The sequence below is a fragment of the Elephas maximus genome, chromosome 15, assembly GCF_024166365.1.
Source record: "Elephas maximus indicus isolate mEleMax1 chromosome 15, mEleMax1 primary haplotype, whole genome shotgun sequence".
NCBI lineage: Eukaryota > Metazoa > Chordata > Mammalia > Proboscidea > Elephantidae > Elephas > Elephas maximus.
In genome coordinates this window covers 44637970-44653918 of record NC_064833.1, presented here as the reverse complement: position 1 = coordinate 44653918, position 15949 = coordinate 44637970, and the positions used below count along the sequence as shown (strand labels likewise).

At 44.9% G+C, this 15949-nt stretch overlaps 1 long non-coding RNA gene across 1 annotated transcript; it reads left to right on the top strand.

The window, feature by feature from the left end:
• The first annotated feature begins 14877 nt into the window (after window positions 1–14877).
• On the top strand, window positions 14878–15473 carry LOC126058655 (uncharacterized). Its single transcript, XR_007513259.1, has 3 exons — window positions 14878–14936; window positions 15135–15259; window positions 15452–15473. It is a non-coding gene; the product is annotated as an uncharacterized LOC126058655 (long non-coding RNA).
• The last annotated feature ends 476 nt before the right edge of the window (window positions 15474–15949 follow it).

Genomic DNA, 15949 nt, shown 5'->3' with positions numbered 1-15949 from the left:
ACACCACAATGCTTCATCCTGAGCTGGCCAACTGGGCATGGGCGTGGCTGATGTGGCCGTCGGAAGCAAACACTGCGCAGAAATGAATTATTTTACAGCCACTATCTTGAGTGCGACACTCATCCCTTTTCCAAAGCATGCACTGTTGGCAACTTCTATCTGAAATTCATGGGAAAGCATTTGGCAAATCACAGGGTGACATGTTTATCTTGTTAGCTGTCAAGATGAGCAAGTATGCATGCTGAATGCCATCATTCAGCCTCCACCAGGAAGTGCTACTACGCAAGAAATTCGACAAAATAAACACATATTCCAACCTGATTTGTCAGATTTATAGTAATCCTTTGTTCAGAACTTCTCGTGACTGACCTTAAACAGACCTATGATGACCTGGTGACTCAGAGACCTCGAGTTCTCACGTTCCTGATACATCACAGCCATGAGCTGCCAGAGGTATTTGATGGAGTAGCTAACCTGCTGGTGTCCGTATGTTTTACTTGTCTGTGAGTATCTGGAGCCCTGGTGGTGCAGTGGTTAAGAGTTAAAACTGTTAACCAAAACGTTGGTAGTTCAAATCCACCAGCTGCTCCTTTGAAATCCTATGGGGCAGTTCTACTCTATTCTATACGGCCGCTATGAGTTGGAATCTACTCGATGGCAACAAGTTTGTTGGTTTGTTTTTTAGTGTCTAATTACCATAAAGGAGTAGTGGAGAACCATACATTCAGGCTTTGCCACAATGCAAGTGAAAAGCCCTGGGGCAGGAGACATAATTGCTGCATTCTCAACAGTTCTGTCCACCTTTCCAGGCAGCCAGAGCCAAACTCTGAAGTGACTTCACAGACTGAGGAAATGATTGCTGTTTTTAGTTGCTGTTGGGTCCGCTCCAATTCAGGCTAATCTTAAATATAACAGAGCAAAACGTTGAGCAGTCTTGCATTATCTTCACGATTTTGGTACGTTTCAACCCATTGTTTTGGCTATTGTGTCAACCCATTTCATTAAGGGTTTCCCTCATTTTTGCTGACCCTCTACTTTACCAGCCATAATTGGTCTTTCTGTCTGTTCAAGGTAATTGAGCCTAAGGCTCACCATCCTTGCTTCTCAGGAGCATTCTGGTTGTATTTCTTATAAGACTGATTTGTATGTTCCGCTGGCAGTCCATGATATATTCAGTATTCTTCACCAGCACCACAGTTCAAATGCATTATTTCTTCTTCCATCTTTTTTTTTCCATTGTCCAACTTTTGTGTGCATATGAAGCAATTGAAAAGGCCACGGCCTGAGTCAGAAGCCCCTTAGTCATGAAAGTGACGACTTTGCTTTTTAAAAGTTTAAAGAGGTCTTTGCAGCAGATTTTGGGTATCAATTCTGGGGTTAAATATACTGGGAGATATTGAAAGACTTCAGAGCAGAGAAATGAACAGAACTGCCTGCACTCCTCCCCGTTGGATCATTTCTAGTCTGGCTTGAGGCACAAATCAATTGCTGACTCATCTGTGACTTTTTAGGAGTTCCACAGAGAGGACAAGTCTCTGCTCCTTCCCCATTCCCCAAGTAGGCAGTTTTCCTGGGAGGCAGCCCCTGTGTGTGTTTGCCTCTCCTGGTAATGTGAGACCAGGAGGCCAGGAATTTATTTATTAAGGCTCTGTGATGGGCCTGATGTGCAGATTTAAAAGAGCTACGGCTGCTAACCCAAAGTTCAGGAGTTCGAATCCACCAGCCACTCCTTGCAAACCCTATGAGGCAGATCTACTCTGTCCTGTAGGGCAGCTATGAGTCAGAATCAACTTGATGGCAGAGAGTATATGGGTAGAGGAGGGTGAGCTTACAATCTCAGGCCTGGAGTCTCATAGTCAGGCTCTGAAAGAGCGAAACAAGCACTGAAGCACGATTTTTTTTTTTCTTTATGGTGAAGGCTCCCTTTTTAATCTTTAAATTTATTTTAAAAATTTGTGTGATGTGCTATATTAAAAAAAAATTTTTTTATATATTTTTTAAGATAATCAAAATTCAAAACTCCCAACTCGTTGAACAAAACTGATTTTTCAAAAAAAAAAAAAAAAGTATCCTATTTATCCTGTGGTCTTCTGTGCTAATAATAGCTAGGATTTCTGGAGCACTTACTGAGCACTTAGGAACGTGCTAAGTAAGAGCTTTACCTGCCTTCTCTCCTTTAATTCTCACAACGGCTCTGTGAGGTAAATATTATGTGCATTTTGTAGACGAGGAAGCTGAGACTAGGGGAGATTACTTGGCATCTCACACAGCTAGAAAGAAGCAAAGCTAGGATTTGTGACTACCTAGATTTGTTTGACCACAAAACTGGTGCCATTGTGATTTATAGCCTTCTGCGACCTTATATGACAGAGTAGAACTGCCCCATAAGGTTCCCAAGGCTGTAATCTTTACGGAAGCAGACTGCCACATCTTTCTCCCTCAAAGTGGGTGGTGCCTTCGAACATCTGACCTTCCGGTTAGCAGCCCAGCACTTAACCACTATACCACCGGAGCTCTTTATTTTTTGTTTGTTTGCTTGTTTTGTTTTTACAAGTGTGACACACAGTTCTAGACTGGAGGACCACTTTCTTTCCTGATCAAGGACGGAATTTTAATGACCCTTCCCGACAACAATGACAATAACAGAAGCAATAATAAACAATGGCACATGCAAACCATGCAGTAAAGCTGTGGAGGGTCTACAACCCAGCTCCCCTTCCTCCAAGCCCAACGCCACCTCCAGCCATCCTCAAAGAGATGATCTGAGTTCAGTGTGAAATGCCTGTTCGAGAGGCAGTGGGAGAAGGCTGGCTGATGCTTTTCTCTTACAGAATACTGTCAGATACGGCTATCAGGAGGCTCCATAGTGAGTCCTTCCAGCATTTGGCCCATCCCATCACTCCCTCCTCCTTGACTGGCCTTCCAAGACACCACACTGTCTGGATTTTCCTTCTACCTCGTGGGCTACTTATTCTTAGCTCATCGCTGGTTCTTCCTCATCTCCCTGAATTTTACTCGTTAGAGATTCCCAGAGTTCAGTCCTTAAACCTCCTCTTCTCTAAACTATATTCGCTTCCTAGATCATTTCAGCTAGTCTCAATGCTCCAAATACTAACCATGTGTTGCTGACTTCAAAATTCATATATGCAGCGTAGACCTCTTTTCACTTTACTGCAGACTCAGAAATCCAAACCAACATCCGTTTCAGACTTGCCATATCCAAAACAGAACTCCAACTCTCACTCCTCACCTTAAAATCTATTCCTTCCAAAGTCTTTCTCATCTCCATAAATGGAAACTCCATCCTTCCAGTGCTCAGTCCAAAGCTTTGGATTAACCTTGAACCACCCCAGGGAGGGTGAGCTACGGGGGTGCAGGCTTAAGGTAGGTTTGGCCATGCAAGTACAACCTAGGGAGAGAGGCCAGGGAAATAAGACGTTCCCAAGAATTCTAAGCTAGGTTAGGAAGGAACTGAGAACACACAGAGAATGGTAGTTTGTGAAAACTTGGCAGGGTCAGCGGGTAGGCAGTCCCTGTGGATTCAAAGAGTTGTTCAGGGTTACCAGAGTAATTGAGGTAGTGGTCTGAGTAAGATACTTGAAAACAAGAGTTCAGTTGTGTGCAGTTGTACTTTATGGCGCTATGCACAACAGTATGGCTATGGGAGAAAGATGTTGAGGTGGGATGGAAAAAACAACACTGTGGTGAGGCCGCTAATATGCTGAGCGGCCAAGGTATTGACCGGATCTTCCCCATGATGTTGAAGGTGAAAATAGCCACAGTTCTGGTGCTCCCTGTATCATCCTGTTTTTGTTTACATCTCCGTCTCCCAGGCTAGAAAACAAGCCAAGCAAACACAGGAACCACGTCCCGTCCAGCACTTACCACAGAACACGGGACATTGGCAGCACTACATACATGTGTTTGGGTTTTTGTTTTTTTTTTAATCAAGATTAAATTTTAAAATCTGGAGGGGCAGGGAGATCACTGGCTGCAGGCCCTTCGCCTTAAAAAAGAATTTACCATTAAAGCTGACCTCGAGGCCCATGGACTCATAATCATTGGTCACCACCTAATCCAGGCTGCCTAGGGCTCCCTGGAAACCAGAGGCATCTCCCTATCCTGCATCACTGGTCAAGCTGGGGTTACAGGTGTCGGATCATTCTCACTGTTTCTTTCACAAACCTAAGCTCATTACAACCTGCATCGCTGAGAAAATATTCCAAATCCTGAGTTTATCACTGTCTTTATTCAGCATCCCAACAATTTTAGCCAACCCTACTCGCCAAGTCTCCCTTTTAATTCCTGTAATTTGAAAAAGGAACAATTTATTAGCTCGTTCATTCACCATTCATTCACTCATCCATTCATCATTTACGATCCAGGCACAGTACACACAGTCAAGCAGACCAGCAGACACGCAAAGCAACAATTACTATACTGCATGACAACTGCCAAAATGGAGGCAACACAAGGTTCTGTAGAGCATCAGCTGTTTGATGCCAGTGTTTTCATACATGTCTTTCTGTCTGTTTGAAATAATAAAAGCTAAGATCTACAAAGCACTTAACTTGCCAAGAATCATGCACAATTTCATTTTCCCCAAAACTGAATGTGATACATACCTGACATCGTGTTTGCCTCAGTTTCCTCATCTAAAAAGTTGAGGAGTCTCAACTTGCAAGGCATACACATAGCACAATTTTATTTTCTCAGTAACTGGAGGCAAGTACGCTGTATCACCTTTAGTCATTAAATTTTTTTTTTCTTTATTAAGATGCAATGTTTTCTATTCTGAAACTGCAAGCCCATATTTGGCTTTTCTTTTCCCCCGCCAGTGCTGACTGAATCTGTAGCTCCTATGATTTGAGACCAGGGCAGGGCTGGGTCACGGTCTGTTTTCTCACCACCCTCTGCAATGCCTCTTCCAGGTGCTATCCTTCTGGTCTTGTGGCTAGGAGGAGAAAAGAGGCAAGACATCTCCTTATGGGGGTGACCGTGGTGAGGTTGCTGTCCTCTATCCAACCTAATTCATTGACTCTAGACTTGACGATGGTGATGGTGCCACACAAATCCTGCTGACGAGCCTCTCTCCCCAGGCAACTCCTGACATATCAGTTGTTCACTTTTGAGATTCTTCCAGCAGAACATCCTCTGCGTTTCTGATGCACAAACCTCTCTGCCCAATTCTGGGGCAGCTCCCCAGGCTTGCAGTCCAACTAGGCAGCTTTCCAGGCATCTATTTTCTCCTATCCACCTAACTGTGAGCTCTCTTCCCATGTGCTGATGAAATAGAGGAGCAAGGCCATGAACCCACATTGGACTTGGCTGGGACCAAATCTTGAAAAGCTGGCATGCCCTATGGGATGGATTGAATTGTGTCCTCCCAGAATATGCATTGGATCCTAGCCCTATGCTGTGGAAGTAATATAATGTAATCATCTTCTACAATGTAATCTAATGTTATATAAATGAGGCCATACCAGTACAGGGTGTGTCCTAAACCTAATCACTTCTGGCTACATATTAAAAAAAAAAAAAAAAAAAGAAGCGGGTTAGACACAGAGACAAGCATGTACTGAGGAAGAGATGTCATGTGAGGATCACCAAGAACAAAGGAAGTCCCAAGGGTACTGACAAGGAAGAAATCAACATGGCCAAGGCCCTGATTTGAACTTTTAGCCTCCTGAACTGTAAGAAAATGAATTTCTGTTTTTTATAGCCACAAATTTGTGGTGCTTCTGTTACAGCAGCATCAGGAAAATAAGACACCCTACAGTGGAGTAATGCTTTAAGTAAAGTGAAGATGTTGAAGAATTTTGACATGATTAGATTTGTATTTTATTTCTATCTTTCTCACAGCACAGTAGCGAATGGTCAGGAGAGTGTGAGACCAGCATCAGGGAAACCAATAAGGAGCCAGATGCAATGTTTTCCAACTTGCATGTTGTTTGCCAACAGAGCCAAACTTGACAAGTCTTCTTTGGCATATGACATAGTCTAGAAGGTGATCCTGCATGCCTTGGGCAAGTTGATTCCTTCTCTCTATTAAAAAAACCAAAACCAAACTCATTGCCATCAAGTCAATTCTGACTCACAGCGACCCTATAGGACAGAGTAGAACTGTCCCATAGAATTTCCAAGGAGCGCCTGGTGGATTCAAACTGCCCCTTTCTTGGTTAGCAGCTGTAGTACTTAACCACCACACCACCAGCATTTCACTTCTGTATGTAGGGGGCCAAATAATTACACAACATTACAGCCAAAGCTAGACCAACCCCCTCATGAATCAGTTGAGGAAGCTGAGGCCCAGGAATGTGACATGACTTCCAGAAGACCACAGACGGTTCACGGCAAGCCCCATAGAACAGGATAGTGTGCTTCAGGAAGCAACTTACAGTTCACCTGGGTGTAGTTTCAGACACTTTCTTGGCTATTCCTTTTGACTTCAGAACCTCAGCTCCTGCTCAACCAGGTCTTTCTTTCATCCACCTGGCCACACCTCACCCAATTTTCTCCCTCTGCTTCTCCAGCCTGTACACCTGCCTGCCCATCCTGGACCTAACTGAACTCTGCTTTGGGGATCTCAGACTTGACATTTGCCCACATGCCCAGGTCTGACCCATCCCTGCTGCCAGCTCAGCCAGTCCAAGCCAATAGGCTTTCCAAGTCATTGGTGGGTTAGCTCTGGGAGAGCTCTCTCCAGCTTCTCAGCCTGAGGACATACTGTATTTGTCATTCTTCATGCATCTGTTTCCTACTGGTCTACCAGCTCCTTGAGGAGAGAGACCACACACTTTTCCAAATTTATCATTTTATACCCAGCACAACACCTGAACCGTGATGAGTGCTAAGAATATTTGATGACCTTATTAATTTAGTAATTTCTTTGAGATTGTTGTCATTGAGTCAGCTCTGACTCATGGCAACCTTATGTATAACAGAAAAAAAACGTTGCCCAGTCCTGTGCCATCTTCATGATCGTTGATATGTTTGAGTCCATTGTTGTGGCTATGGTGTCACTCAATCTCATTGAGGTTTCCCCAATTCTCGCTGATTCTCTACCAAGTCGCTTTACAAGCTGTCTAACATACCCCAACCCTATAGAAAGAGGTTTGAGAGAGCACTGCACTCAGAACACATGTGAAGTCCCTGTCCTATACAAAAATATATATGTAAATAATGCAAAATTCCCAAGTTATGGTTAACAAGTACTTCATTCAAAGAAAATATTTCAAGTTCAATTACGTTTGAGGAATGCTAAGTTTTAAAATGTTAAACCTCTTTATAACAGGACCTCAAGAGGTCTTTAATATGCTAATATGCAGCTATCTGAGATGAGTATCTGATCCACACAACATTTGACTTCTACCAAGTATCCCTCCTTTGCTGCTGAAGGAGATTTTGGACTCCTGGTAGATTTCTGTTTTGTTTTTAAGCAGAACATGAGCCAAAAGCATCATCTTGTGAGCTTTAAGTCTGTGCCAGCTTGTTTTAGAAGGGCCGACATGAGCCTAAACGTTACTGAATGTATGTTCACAACCCAGGTTTCTCCCTGCTCTGTAGCACCTCTGAGATCTAGCAGAGCCTTTTGCAGGGGAAAACAGGCACAGGAAATAGATTACTGTGGTGTAGTGTGGCAGTCACCTAGGAGACCAGCTTTACCTCTCAATTCTGAGTGCAGTCCTGAATGAACGAGGTTTATATGCATTCTCATATAGGGTTGCTATTAGTTGGGATGGAGCCCTGGTGGCACAGTGGTCAAAATGTTGGCTGCTAACCAAAAGGTTGGCAGTTCTAATCCACCAGCTACTCCTTGGAAACCCTGTGGGAGAGTTCTACTCTGTCCTATAGGGTCGCTGAGTTGGAATCGACTTGAGAGCAGAGGAGTATGAGTCAGAACTGACTTGGCAGCAACAGGTTTGGTTTTTTTGATTTTTGATATACATTCTAATGGAGGCGTGGTGGCACAACACTTGGCTGCTAACTGAAAGGTTGGCAGTTTGAACCACCCAGTGGCTCCATGGTAGAAAGACCTGGCAATCTGCTCCTGTAAAGATTATTGCCTAGAAAACCCTATGGAGCAGTTCTACTCTGTCCCATGGGGCCACTATTATGAGTCTAAATCAACTCAAGAGTACCCAACAAAAATATATGCATTCTAGTGAAGCAGTCAGAGTGCAGACTGCTAATTTAGCATGGGGGCCTGTTGGTAATGGGGAGACATTTAGCTCAGCCCTCTGTCTCTACCATTTTACAGAGGAGGAAACTGAGGCCCAGGGAGGTGACATGACATTCCCAACCTCACAGAGCCAGTGCTTTTTCTTTTTTCATGAAAACAGAAGTCTCATCCTGGGTTAACATCGTAATTCAGCCAGCAATCTTTAGGAGGTGCTATTTTTTTTTTAATTGTTCCAGACAGGCAAATGTAGTCAGGAGTCCTAGCATGGTTGTGCATTGAGACAGAGGGAAGGGGAGGAAGGTGACCACCATTTGCTGAGAGCAGGAGATCGACATGGAGCAGCAGAGCAGTGCAATTTGTTTTCCCAGTCCTCAGTGGCACTTGCCTCCTGTCACTCCCTTGCTCCTGGAGATTTGCCTGAATAGTGGGAACTGGTAACCCGAGGGATTTGGGAAAGACCCCTCCCTGTTCCTCAGAGGCCTCTGACTCCTGTTTTTAAGTCCCTGCAGGGAGGAGACCAGTGCTCACAGCTAGCAGGTACTGAGGAGGCGGAACTCAGGACACCCCCTCACCTCCTCTCAGAGGGCATCTCACCCCACGAACTGAACCTACAGCAGCAAGCCCAGCCTGAGCCCCTGTCTGGGGCCCTGCAGATCTCACCTCTGCCTCAGGGTATTTGCATTAAACAGGAACCTCTGCACCAGGGATACAAAGAGGAAGACAGTGCATGGTCCTCTACCTGGGACAGCTCACAGTCTAACCGGGACGAGAGAAAGTTTGTTCTCCCGTCCTTTCTGCTCAGCCTCCATCTGCCTTCCCTAACAAGGCCCTGATTTCTTTCTGGTTTTGGTCTTGCTGGGATGATTAATCCAGCGCCTGCCCTCCAAAAAGAGAAATCAAAAGCTTCTCCCCTAGAACAACAACAACAAAAAAAAAAAAACAAAAACCCAGTGCCCTTGAGTCGATTCCGACTCATAGCAACCCAATAGGACAGAGTAGAACTGCCCCACAGAGTTTCCAAGGAGTGTCTGGCCTATTCGAACTGCTGGCCCTTTCATTAGCAGCTGTAGCACTTAACCACTATGTCACCAGGGTGTCCTCTCCCCTAAAAAGGGAGATAAAATGCTTTAGGGGACACTGAGTTTCTGTTGGGGGGGGTGGAAAATTTGAGAATGGTTAATGGTGATCAATGAACAGCATAAGGAACATAATTAATGTCGCTGAACTGTACATGTGAAGATTGTAGAAATGGCAAATGTTTTGTTACCTATATGTTTACCACAATAAATTAAAAAAAAAACTCCTTCCCCAGAGCCTCTCCAAATGTCCCAGCGTTACAGGGGGCATGCACAGGTCTAAACTTAGTAAATAGATGCTTTTCCCCAACTCTGACTCTTGAGTGGGTGCCCCAGTGACCTACGATATGGCCGGAGCCCCTTGCCCCACTGGTGGCACCCCAAGTGCATGGTCCTAGTACAATACCACGCCAGTGGTTTCCCTTCTAGCCCCTAGGGCCACCTTACCTCCTGCCTGCTTCCTAGCCTGGCTTTTCATCATTCCTGTCTGTTCTAGTGAAGAGAACTTGAAGCACTTACTAATGAGGATCAAAGACCACAGCCTTTACCATGGATTGCACCTCAACATAAAGGAAATAAAAATCCTCACAACTGGACCATTATGATAAATGGAGAAAAGATTGAAGTTGTCAAGGATTTCATCTTACTTGGATCCACAATCAACAGCCATGGAAGCAGCAGTCAAGAAATCAAAAGACGCATTGCATTGGGTAGGTAAGTCTGCTGCAAAGGACCTCTTCAAAGTGTTGAAGAGCAAAGTTGTCACCTTGAAGACTAAGGTGTGCCTGACCCAAGCCATGGTGTTTTCAGTCGCATCACATGCATGTGAAAGCTGGACAATGAATAAGGAAGACCCAAGAAGAATTGATGCCTTTGAAATGTGGTGTTGGCGAAGAATATTGAATATACCATGGACTGCCAAAAGAACAAACAAATCTGTCTTAGAAGTAGAACAGCCAGAATGCTCCTTAGAAGCAAGGATAGCGAGACCGCATCTTACATACTTTGGACATGTTGTCAGGAGGGATCAGTCCCTGGAGAAGGACATCTTGCCTGGCAGAGAACAGGGTCAGTGGAAAAGAGGAAGACCCTCAATGAGGTGGACTGACACAGTGGCTGCAACAATGAGCTCAAGAATAGCAACGATTGTGAGGGTGGCTCAGGACCCAGCAGTGTTTCGTTCTGGTGTGCATAGGGTCGCTATGAGTCAGAACCGACTCAACGGCACCTAACAACAACAACAACATCTGTACTATGAGGGCCTGATCAACCTCTTCATAAACTCCCTTTTCCTTGGTTAACCTGAGTCGCTTTCTGTCCCTTGCAATCAAGGAACCCTAATGGTTACAAATTTGTGCAGAGATAATCCTCAGTGGGTGTGGTAAATGCTGAAGGTAAGCACTATGGGAGTAAATATAAAGAATATGTACTGGGGGGTAGGGATAGAGATCCAGGAAGCCTGCCAAAAAGGAGGAGACATGTTGGATTGGAAAAATCCCCATGGGGTCAGGAAATGACCTAAACTCTGGAGCAAGTATGAGGACAGGGATGCTTTGGACACAAGTGGAATAGCCCAAAGAAGGAGGGGAATGAGCAGAGCTTGTCCCAGGTGCCACCTCTGCTGCCTGCTTCTGGGTAACAGCCAGTCAGGTCTCTCCTGCTGAGCTTCCTCCCTGGAGCTAAGATCCAACACCAGCCAATGCAGCCAGGCCAAATCTGACACCACCCCCTTGCTTCCATCTCTGGCCAGGGGCCAGGGGAAGTGGGAGGGAGTTGCTCGGCGGTGACAGCAAAGCCAAGCCAAGGAGGGCATGCTCAGCAACCCGCATCCTCAACCCTCAACCAAGCAGAGTCTCAAATACCCAAGCCGAAACCTTCCACAGAACGCTTTCTGGGGACATGGCGGCTTTGGGGTCTAGAACCTTCCCCACCCCCCGCCAGCTTGCTGTAAAACATCCCCTTTCATGTTTACAGTTCTTCATTTCCCATTGGACTATACTGTACCACATCTAAGCTTTTTGCTTTCGTGGGGACTGTGCTTGTAATGCTCCGGGTTAATAATTTCCATAGATTTTTATTCTAGCAAAACAGAAAACCCAAGTGAATTAATTCTGACAAAAAAAAAAAAAAAAAAAAGGAAGAGGGCCTATCACATACTATAGTCTTAAAGCCCCAAACTCAGAGGGATTACAGCAACTCTCTGGTGTTCCCCAGGATCAGGGACAAAGGCAAGATAATGATTTTCCCTGATGTCTTTCTCCTTCTTAATGAGGGTATTGGAAATAAAGTCTGAGAACTATTCAAAGTTTGTGCTTTGGGCTCCTGGACAAGGAGGGATCATGGGGAAGAAACTTATAAACCAAGTGTAATGAAAATCTCTTTTCAATGGAAGATTTGCAGAACACGAAACACTATGCACAAGCGGTTTCGGATAAAGTCCCTGGTTAGGGAACTGAGAGGCTTTTGAATCTGAGTTTTCTCCCTGTTACACTTGAGAAACATCTCCTTTCATTTGGGATGTTGTGTCTGAGGTTTGGCAAGGAGGTGGCATTTCTTTAAAAGGGCACAAAAATACCTATTTCAGTGGCTATGGCTCAGGTAGTGTGTGTTCCCAGAGGAAACGAAAGCCTTTGAAAGGAGTGTTTGCCTCATTCAGTATAAATAATGTTGATTTGTTTGTGTCTTAACCTCTGTTTGGTGATTAATGAGCAAAAACATATCTTCTGAGACTTGGAATGCACTGGATCTTCTTTAGTGGGCCACGCTGGGGTAAACAAAGATGAGAAGAGAAGGCCGCTGTGACGCTGAGGAAATGTGCTGTTCTAACTCAATTAATCTGAAGTTTAGATGACTCAGGCTGTTCCTAGGGAAATATCACCTCTTTCATTGGTATTTCCTTTCCTTTTTTGCTTGCAAGTCATGACGCCTGGAAATTTTAAATTACTTCTTGGCGTTTGAAAAAAAGAAAATAATGATATAATTTAGTTTGGATATGGCATACTCCCATAGAGCTTGGGATCAGTCAAGTTCCTTGATTTGATTTGATTGCCAGCTCCAGTAGTTACTGGTTGCTGGATGTTGGGAGAGCCACCTTCCCTCCTATGTCTTAGTCGTGAAGCAGCAGATGTGAAGTGGGTGATTATACCCACCTCATTCATAAAGCTATTGTGCAGATCAGATGAATTGAAAGTGCTTTGGGAAGCGCAAAGCATGTCACAATGATACGAGGGGGAAGAAAAAGGAAGCCATGGTTTATTGTGCACCCAATTGTACCAAGCACTTTGCAAATGGACTCTGTTAATAGTTCCTTGATTACTCTCTATACCCCAAACCTTGCCATCCCCTCATCCCAAACCATCCCCTAAGCAGCAGCCAAAGTGATGTAAACCATTTCATGTCACCCCAGCTTAAAAATTCTTCAAGTATTTCCCACCGCAGTTAGAATGATATCCAAACTCCTTGCCACGACATGCCAGACCCTACTTGATCTGGCTCCTCCGTACCCACCACATTAGTCTTCCTTCAGTTCTTTGGCCATGTTCAGCTCCCTTCTGCCTCAGGGCTTTTGCACATGTCATTCCCCCTTTCTGTGAGGCTACTCCTCCTTTCTTAACCTGGCCAATCCTTTTCACCTTTTTCAGATTCAGTTCACACGTCATTTCCTCCCCCTCGGTCTAGCACATTGGCCAGACAGATTGGGCAACACACAACTCCAGGGGGTGCCGGTCACATGAACTACAGTCTGCACAGGGTGACCTTGTTCTCAGCTTCCTCCACGGCCACCCCCTTTCCACTCTTGACCTGTGCTGCACTTCTCCTTCACAGCAATTTGCGTGTGTACAGCCATTTATTTGTTAAATACCCATCTTCTCCACTAGACCCTCAGGGAAGTCACAGTGACTTTCCTGTTCACCTTTGAATCCTCAGCACCAGAACAGTGCCTGGCACATAGAACAAAACCAAAGCCATTGCCATAGCGTTGATTCCAGCTCATAGCGACCCTATAGGACAGAGTAGAACTGCCCCATAGAGTTTCCAAGGAACAGCTGGTGGATTCGAACTGCCAACCTTTTGGTTAGCAGTCAAGCTCTTAACCACTACGCCACCAGGGCCCCTGCAACATCGAAGGTACTCAACGAATGTTTGTGGACCAGCTTTTCACAAAGTATAAATGAGTGCATGTCATGCTGTCTCAATCCAGCATCACCGAATAAGCCTGAGCATTGAGGTTTGGCAAGTGCCTCAGCAGGTTAGTATTGTCCATCTCCAGCCCCATTACCAGCCTCAGGCTGAAACCTAACTAGTCCAGCACTGACCTGGAAACTAAAAGACCAAGTTCAGAGGACCCCAGAGAAGAAATAGCAATGGTGCCACTGAGAACTGAGCTCTACCTTCTCCTGCTGAGAGACACATCCTTGCCCACCAAAAGTATTTAGTTCCTCTTCTGGGTGGTGCAAATGATTTACACTTGACTAGTTCAGAAACCCTGGTGGCATACTAGTTAAGTGCTACAGCTGCTAACCAAAAGGTCTGCAGTTCAGATCCCCCAGGAGCTCCTTGGAAGCCTTATGAGGCAGTTCTATTTTGTCCTATAGGGTCACTATGAATCGGGATCAACTTGACATCAGTGGATTTGGTTTGGTTTGGTTAAGTAACTGAAAAGTTGGCAGTTCGAACACATCCATCAGTGCCTCAGAAGAAAGGCCTGGCAATCTGATTTCATAAAGATCACAGCCAAGAAAACACTACGGATCTCAATTCTACTCTGTAACTCTTGAGGTCATCATGAATCCAAATCAACCTGTTGACAACAGATTTATGGGTTTGGTTCCCGAAATGTATTATTCCAGGAAAAATATACGTGAGCAGAGACTTCAGAAGGAAGATCAGAGTGTTAATCTCATCTTATCAGGGGCTAGCTGGTGCTCACTGGCAAGTGCAAACTCAGGATTATAAACTCTGCTGTCTTTTATTCTTGCTGGAATCTTTTTAAATTAAACAAGGCACTTTATAAATAAAATCCTGAGCTCTAAGAAGAATGGTTTTTATAATGTGTGGTGTGGCGTTGTTATTTTAAGGAGCCCTGGTGGTGCAATGGTTAAGCACTAGGCTGCTAACTGAAAGGTTGGCAGTTTGAACCCACAAGTGGGGCTCCACGGGAGAAAGTCCTGGTCATCTGTTCTGGTAAAGATTACAGCCAAGAAAAAGGCAGTTCTACTCCGTCCTATAGAGTCCTATGAGTTGGAATCCACTTGAGGGCACATAACAAATTGTTATTTTACAGTTGATTAACAAACTTCTTTAAGAATACGGTTGTCATTGCTTCCCTCTAACCTTGTTCTTAGGCTGTAGCTATCTCTAGTCATAACTTGCTGATTAACCAACCACAAAGGGTTGAACAGCAGAAGGTGATACCCTCTTTGTGTTTTGCATGACATCAAAATAAGTAACACTAGTGGACTCAGGGTTGTTGTTTGGTGAGATCTCCTCTATTCACTGATTCTTAAAGCCAATGTTTATCAAAAGCTGTCTCTGCACCAGGAACTGTGTTATGTGTTGAAAAGAACGTGTTTCCTGCCTTTGAGGCCCTCATCAGCTACAGCCAGTGTTGGGAAGGAAGAGCAAACCCAGCATGCAAGCAAGCAAGAAAGTAGAGGGTAGAATTTGTGCTGATGGAGGTATGAACAGCACCCACGACAGTACAGTCGGAGGTGAATACACTCTGCCTAGGCCAAGGAGATGATTTTCACGCTTGCCTTCTCAGACAAGGCCACCTTGGGTCTGGCAGGGCAGAGAAACATCCTCAAGGGAACAAGGGGGAAAAGGCTTTTTATTCCTACGCCATAGGAACCGTTTGGATCCCTTCTGTCTTTTAGTGATTTGCTTCAAGACTCTTAGCTTCCTGACATCTGAGTGCATGCAGGCCCACTCTATCCCCACCCCAGGAAGGAGAATGAAGCGGGGAGCTGTTTGCAGAGCCTCAGCCTCTCATCGTCCACAGGTGGGCTTGTGGGTAGGAGGCTGTGGGCAGCAGCATGACTCCAAATTCTTGTTGAATGTCTGGGGTTTGGCAGGGGACACTCTGCCTGCTGTACTTTCTTTCATTTTTTGTAAACTTGTGCATTTCAGAGGAAATGCAATTCTTGGGTCTCTGACTTGTTTACATCCTTCAAAATGCCACTTTTTGTTCAAGGTACAAGAAGCCTCTAGACACCCCTTCTTTCCAACAATGCTGGATTTTTGAAGACTCAAAGTCGAAACTATAGTCTCCACCTCCAAGCCTGAGAAGTCGAAGTTTGAGTAAGACCCATTTCCACCTCTACCTCTGCAAGGCTTCCTACAGGGCTGGAGGTGAGATGGTATCAGGGTGCTGCGGACAGTGGGTTTTAGCTGAAAGCAGGGGTCCTGCTGTGATTGCCACATCCATGTCAGAGGGAAAAGCGCTGGCTTTTTGTGGACCTGACTGAAGCTCCATGGAGTTTCAGAGGAACTAGATAAGTAGGACTATATTTTGATAAGCTCCCTGAAGGAAAGATGAGAGCCAAGGAAGCAAATGAGATAGTTAAAGTTTCTTACCTTCGAAATGGACAGAAACTTGGGGAAAAAGGAAAAAGATAGTGTCGTGGATTGAATTGTGTCCCCCAAAAATGTGTGTATCAATTTGGCTACGCCTGATTCCCAGTATTGTGTG